This window comes from Podarcis tiliguerta (assembly GCF_965153285.1).
Source record: "Podarcis tiliguerta genome assembly, chromosome: 5".
Taxonomy (NCBI): Eukaryota; Metazoa; Chordata; class Lepidosauria; order Squamata; family Lacertidae; genus Podarcis; species Podarcis tiliguerta.
Window position 1 is genome coordinate 60,734,783 of NC_139538.1, and position 5,805 is coordinate 60,740,587.

Here is a 5,805-nt window from a genome sequence, read left to right on the forward strand (position 1 = left end):
GTGTATCATTTACAGTTTGTTGAGCAATGTTGTGGCTAGTTTCGCCCTGCTCAGCTACTTTTAAACCATGCATCATCTGCAAACATGTAGCACCAGGTTTTTAAGATTTAAAAAAACAAGCAAAACTAAAGCTGCAAGAGTTGATAAAGGAAGATAGAACTGTTTTGTCACACATCATTACAGAAAGGTATTGATATGGATTGATCAACAATACAAAAGGTAATATATTCAACTATACTTGCTGTCCAATGAGCTCTAACTAGCATGGAAAGCAAAGGTGAGAAACAACATTAAAATAAAAGCACACTAATTAGCCAACTTTGCTTTTCTGTTCTGTTACTATAAGAAAAATAAGCTTTCAGCCCCCTTTTTGTATCAGAAACCCACTAAGTTTCCCCATCCTGGCATATTAGTACAGCATATGCCAGTCACACTCAACTTAATTCACAGACTAAATTCCAGTCTATTGAAAAGCTCAATAGCTACAAAGTTCTCCAACATTGTCACAGCAAATTTCCCCAAAGGCAAGAAATTAATGGGTTTTGATCCTTTCACAAATATAACCAAGACAAAACTCAAATGAGTCAAGTATATTCTCATGCCAGACATTAGGGCAGGGAGAGCAGCAAAAGGGAAGAAACAGAGAGAGAGAGAGAGAGAGAGAGAGAGAGAGAGAGAGAGAGAGAGAGAGTCAAGCAAGCATAAACAGGGCCAGTTTTTCCAGTGGGTTCCAATATCTTTTAAATACCATAATAAACGGGAACAGTCAAACCAACAATCATGTTATTAGAATATGGCAGCAGAGAGAGGTAGAACTGCAGTTTGTATTCTAACCCATTCATGAGATACGGAAGAAATGGGTGGAGGTAAACAAGAAGAAACTTGTGTCTCTGTAGGGTGGTCTGCCTCATTCTTTAAGAACATTCATTATATTGTGCGTGAATATGAAATCCTGACTCTTTTTGTTTTTTAAAGTGCAAAACTGACAGCGACATCAAAAGTGGAAGATTTTCATTACAACTGGCTTACAACAAATCACAAACCTCACATCTGTTATACCCCATGTGATCTGCCATGTTGTTTCAATGCTCTGAACTGCACCACTGTTAGATAGGGGAAATTAGTAGTAATGAAGGGCACGTTCTACAAAATCACCACTTGTGATTTTATTTTTAAAAATACCCTGTTAAGATTTGAGGGACCATGTGGTGAGCTTCTGCATGTGCAGTGGGATTTATGGTTACTATTTTGAACATGGTTCCTTTTGCTACTAACCTAAGTAGCTACATCACAAATTGAAGGGGAACTTCAAGAAGTGCACCCAAGAGAAAATCCCTGGTCCAGTTTTATCACACGAATAACTGTTTGTCTAGATTAAGTGTTGGAACCCTATGGCCCTCTGAGCTCCATCACTGAACTCCAGCTCCCATCAGCCCCAGCTAGCAAGGCCAATCATCAGGGATGATAGAAGTTGTAGTTCAGCAACATCTATAGGGTCACAGGTTCCTTCCATCTGCTGGTCTAGATCATGACATGAATGGAAGACTTTTGCAGGTATCATTCAGAGTTTTGAGTTTAGCAACTTTCTCGTGCACAGGTAGAGCAGAGAGTCTTCTAGGTCACAAGAACCCCAACATTCCTGGATTGACAAAGCTCTGGCCCATTTTTTTTTTAAAAAAATCCCACATAGAGTAGTCCCATCACTGCAGCCACAGGAAGGTAGCAACATACATGTTATTGCCACAACACCTCTCTCGATGATAAAGTTCCAGGATGCCCCCACTGTCACAAGATTTGTCTCCCTTCTTGACAGAAAAATGTGAGCAGGGCTTCCAGAGACTCACATCTCAGCATGGGCAATAAAAAATTATGAACTAGGCTAAAGCACCTGGAGCACAAGGCTAATAATAGTGCTAAAGGTATTGCTAGACCTCTGACTGTTGAAAGCTGGGAAACAGAGGAAAATTGTGTACTTGTTTATTGGACTTACTGTAAAGAATCTTCCTTTGTAGCCGCAGAGGTTGGGAACTGCAGCCACATGACATCAGGTGATTGACAGGCGAAAAGCCCCACCCACCGATCAATGTAGCTCACAGAGGGTTGGCCAGCTATTAATCCAGCCCTCTGGTCAGTTCCAATTGCCCACCCCTGATGTAAAATAACAATCGAGCTGGTATACTAGTAGTGGTATAACTAGGTGATTATCACATTTTTATTTTTGCTGTCGTTAACACTAACCCCTATCTAGCAGAACTTGCACAGCATTTCATTCCCACATGATGGATTGGAATGGGGATCACCCACCCTTGTTGCAAGGAAAGGGGGAAAATGTCATGCTGTCTGGAACTTTAAACACACACACACCATAAGGACTTCAGTACTGGCTATGCAAAGCAAGGGAGCGACAGCCAGAAACAAACAATGAAAAATCCAAGCCAAGAACAGTAACATAAATGATTATTATGTTATTTATTTATATCCAGCCTTTCCCCCTGAAATTGACTTAAGGTGGCTTACAGTTAAAATAGAAACAACGGGGGCAGTTAGCAGAAATACAGCAGTTTACCCTTTGAAAGCACCACTGGATGAGCATTTCAACACCGAAGTATGCCACTGAATACCAACCACTGGAAATAAAGTGCAGGATAATGCCAGTGTGCTCATGTCCTGCTTTGGGTCTTTCCATAGGCATGTGGTTGGCCACTGTGAGCACAGGATGCTGGGCTAGATGGGCCTTTGTTCCGGTCCAGTAGGGCTCTTTAGTAGCATATCAGTTCATAGTCATTGGGGTCATTTTTAAGACTGAAAAATTGGAGTTCACAAAACAATACAGGTACATGAAGGGGGAAGTTGTGTGCAGCCATCATTTATGGCAACATAGACCACAGCTAACAGATGCCACATGCAATGCATTTACAAGGTGGAGGAAGAACTGCATTTCTCCAGCTATAAAGCACATCACATCCACCAATGGGGAAATGTGTTGTCTCTGCAAACATTGAAAGCAGATTCTGGATTGTCTACAATGAATAGGTAATAGTGGCATATTTAATGCATCAAGAGCAACCTGAAAATGTCCTTTGGGGAAACTATTTGTAATTTTGCCTCTTGATGAAGTACAGCTGTAAACAGCTGGGAGCTGTCTATCTAAACAGACACAAACTGAAAGAAGGTTTAGCACCGTACAATAGACTCTGTAACTTGATCCTAACCACATTTACCAAGCAATAAAGTCCACTGGAGCAAATGAATTTACTCTCAGGAAGGTAGTTACGCATGGTGCTCATAATTTAGCAGCTAGCCTCTTGAAATTAGGAAGAATTACACTGTCTGACATGTTCAGTTATTTATGTTCATCTTTCATGGTTCCCTTTCAAGAATTGGAAATGGCCACAACCAAAGGTGACATATCAGATGGATCATGTTAAATAAGTTCTTCTTCTTAAGGTGACAGGATTGGTTTTGCTGTCACACCAAGGAACTGGCTGTCATATTTGGCTCCAAGATAAAGGCTGATTTTGTAACACTAGGGAAGAACTTTCAGAGTCTCTTCTCTCAGGTGTCCGCATAAATACTGGATATTGCAAAGCTGCACAAACAAACTTGAACTGACATTGCTCATTTTAGACAGGTTTTGTGCCATTGCTTTTAACAGATGCTTTGCAGATTTCTCTGTAAAATATGCCATTACAACAAACGCAAGTTTTGCTGATGTTCAATTACGGTACATTCCATCACCTCCCCATACAATGGGCTTTGTAAAACAGATTTTAAGGGAATGACCAGGTCAAAAATTCAGACCACCGAAAAAACCCACAGTTTAACCATAAGCAAAATGCACTGCCAAATTCATTCATTTTAGCTTAATCACAAACTGAACTAAGAATGCATTATAAAAACACACACACAAGGAGTGTGACCTATTAAATGGATAGGATGATATTGAACAATATATGGCAGCTTTACAAGACAGTACTTCTAGAAGTGTCTACAAGTTCTTACCCCTGAATAGAGTGCTTGAATGTACATGATTACCTTTTAAAGAACCAACTGAAATTCAACACATCGCCTATTTAATGACAATCATGCTATAGTTTAAGTCTGACACAGATTTCACTTTTAAAAAAAGAAGTAGCAGCCCATTTTACATGGACTAATGTATGTGAATCGGTGCTCAATGAAGAGCATAGCTCAAATAGAGAAACTATTTTCAGTGCTGGGGGCTCAGTCATGAAACACGTGAAGCACTAAGCATAGCACACATCTGAGCACATGCAGAGTTCCTTTCCCACCAGCAGCACCATCCAAAACACATCTGGAAGGAAGCAGTTGAGCTACTGGATCAAGATGCACAACTACTAGGCAGGTATGAACCCCGGGGCAGTTGACCTCTTATAAATTAAGCAAGTGAAGTAAATTATCTGTGCTTAGATTAGAAAAGACAACTCTCTCTCACTCCAGGCTTGCAACAAATGACTGCAGCTTACTGCAAACTAAATTAGTTAGCCTGCAATTGACACCACTTCAAACGGCACCACTCTTTCCCCCCCAAGTAGGAATTTTAACACAGTTCTTTGGAGATCTGCAGGGCGGGAGAGGGGGCTAAAGCATCACAGCCAAAAATAAAATGTATTCACTATGATTCTACAGGGTGTCATTCTTATGGGATGGAGAGGTGAACTGGCATTTCCCTCTTCCTTCCAAGCTAATTCCCAGTATGTAAATTCATTGGCAAGCCTTCGTTATTCTTGTGTAAGGAAGGGAACAGGAAGTCAGAGAGCCTCAGCTGCGTTTAGTACACTTCATAGCCCCCCACCCACCCCGATGCCATCGCCCAATGCCCCGCAAGTTTGCCCCGGGTTTCCCCATCCCCATTTCAAAGGGACAAGGTATTTTTGTCCCCTGGCAGCACCAGCGGAGAGAAGTCGAAACTCAACCTGCGCCAGGCAAAGGCGGGTTCTCACGGCTCCGCGGAGGGATTTTTTATTTTTATTTTTTATTTTTTGGGGGGGGGCGGACATCGTTTTCACACACCCGCGCGACCCATTTACACGTGGACTCCTCTCCCTCCCCGTGACTAGAGGCAGCCAAACCCTGAGGGAAGCAGTTGGCGTCGACGACGCCCCCCATGCCAAACACCCCTTCCGTGGCTTCCCCTCGAAATTCCAGGTTCTTCCTTCCCTGGAAGAGAAATCTGGCTTCCTTCGGGGGGTGGGCGGATGGGGAAGAGACCCCCCCAAAAGAAAGACCCTTGAGGCTCTTACCTCCTCAGGAGCCATGGAGAGCCGCGGTTCTTCAGCTCCTCTGTCTCTACGGCGGGAGACGGGCAGGCGGGCGAGGAGAGCAGCGGGGTCGGCTGCAGGTGTCGGAGCCCGCCGAGAAAGCGGGAGCCTCGCTCTCTCGCGCGCTCGCTTCACCCCGCCGTGTGAAGGCTGAAGGCTGCGGTACAGTCTGTCCCAGATAAATGCATTAACAGCAGCCACCTCATGATTCATTAATCAGTCCCAGTGACCAGAACCACAGAAAGCGGCGGGTGCTGGGGTTGGGGGAAAGGGGGGGTGGGGACCAGAAGAGAGAGAGAGGGAAAGCGAAGGGCTCGGAGGAAACGCGAGCGTGGTCCCCGCTGGAACTCCGACGCGAGCGGAGTTCATTAATGGATTCATGACTCTCGCATTCTCCCGCCTTGGCGCTCAGCGGGAGGGGAAGAGCGTGCCGGCTGCTGCCCTCGCGCTTCGCCAGCCAGCTGGAGCGCGCGGCACTTGACGGCCGGCGCCCGGCGCGTGCCACACACACGCACGCACACCG

The 5,805-nt window shown here is 44.4% G+C and overlaps 1 protein-coding gene across 3 annotated transcripts in view; it reads right to left on the bottom strand.

Moving 5' to 3' along the window:
• LOC310678957 (heparan sulfate glucosamine 3-O-sulfotransferase 1-like) overlaps positions 1 to 5,556 on the bottom strand; it is a 77,718-nt gene extending 72,162 nt beyond the window's left edge. For all 3 annotated transcript variants that reach the window (XM_083443555.1, XM_083443557.1, XM_083443556.1), the window contains exon 1: positions 5,265 to 5,556. The gene's annotated coding sequence lies outside the window, so the exon portion shown is untranslated. The remainder of the gene's footprint in view (positions 1 to 5,264) is intronic.
• Positions 5,557 to 5,805: the final 249 nt, after the last annotated feature.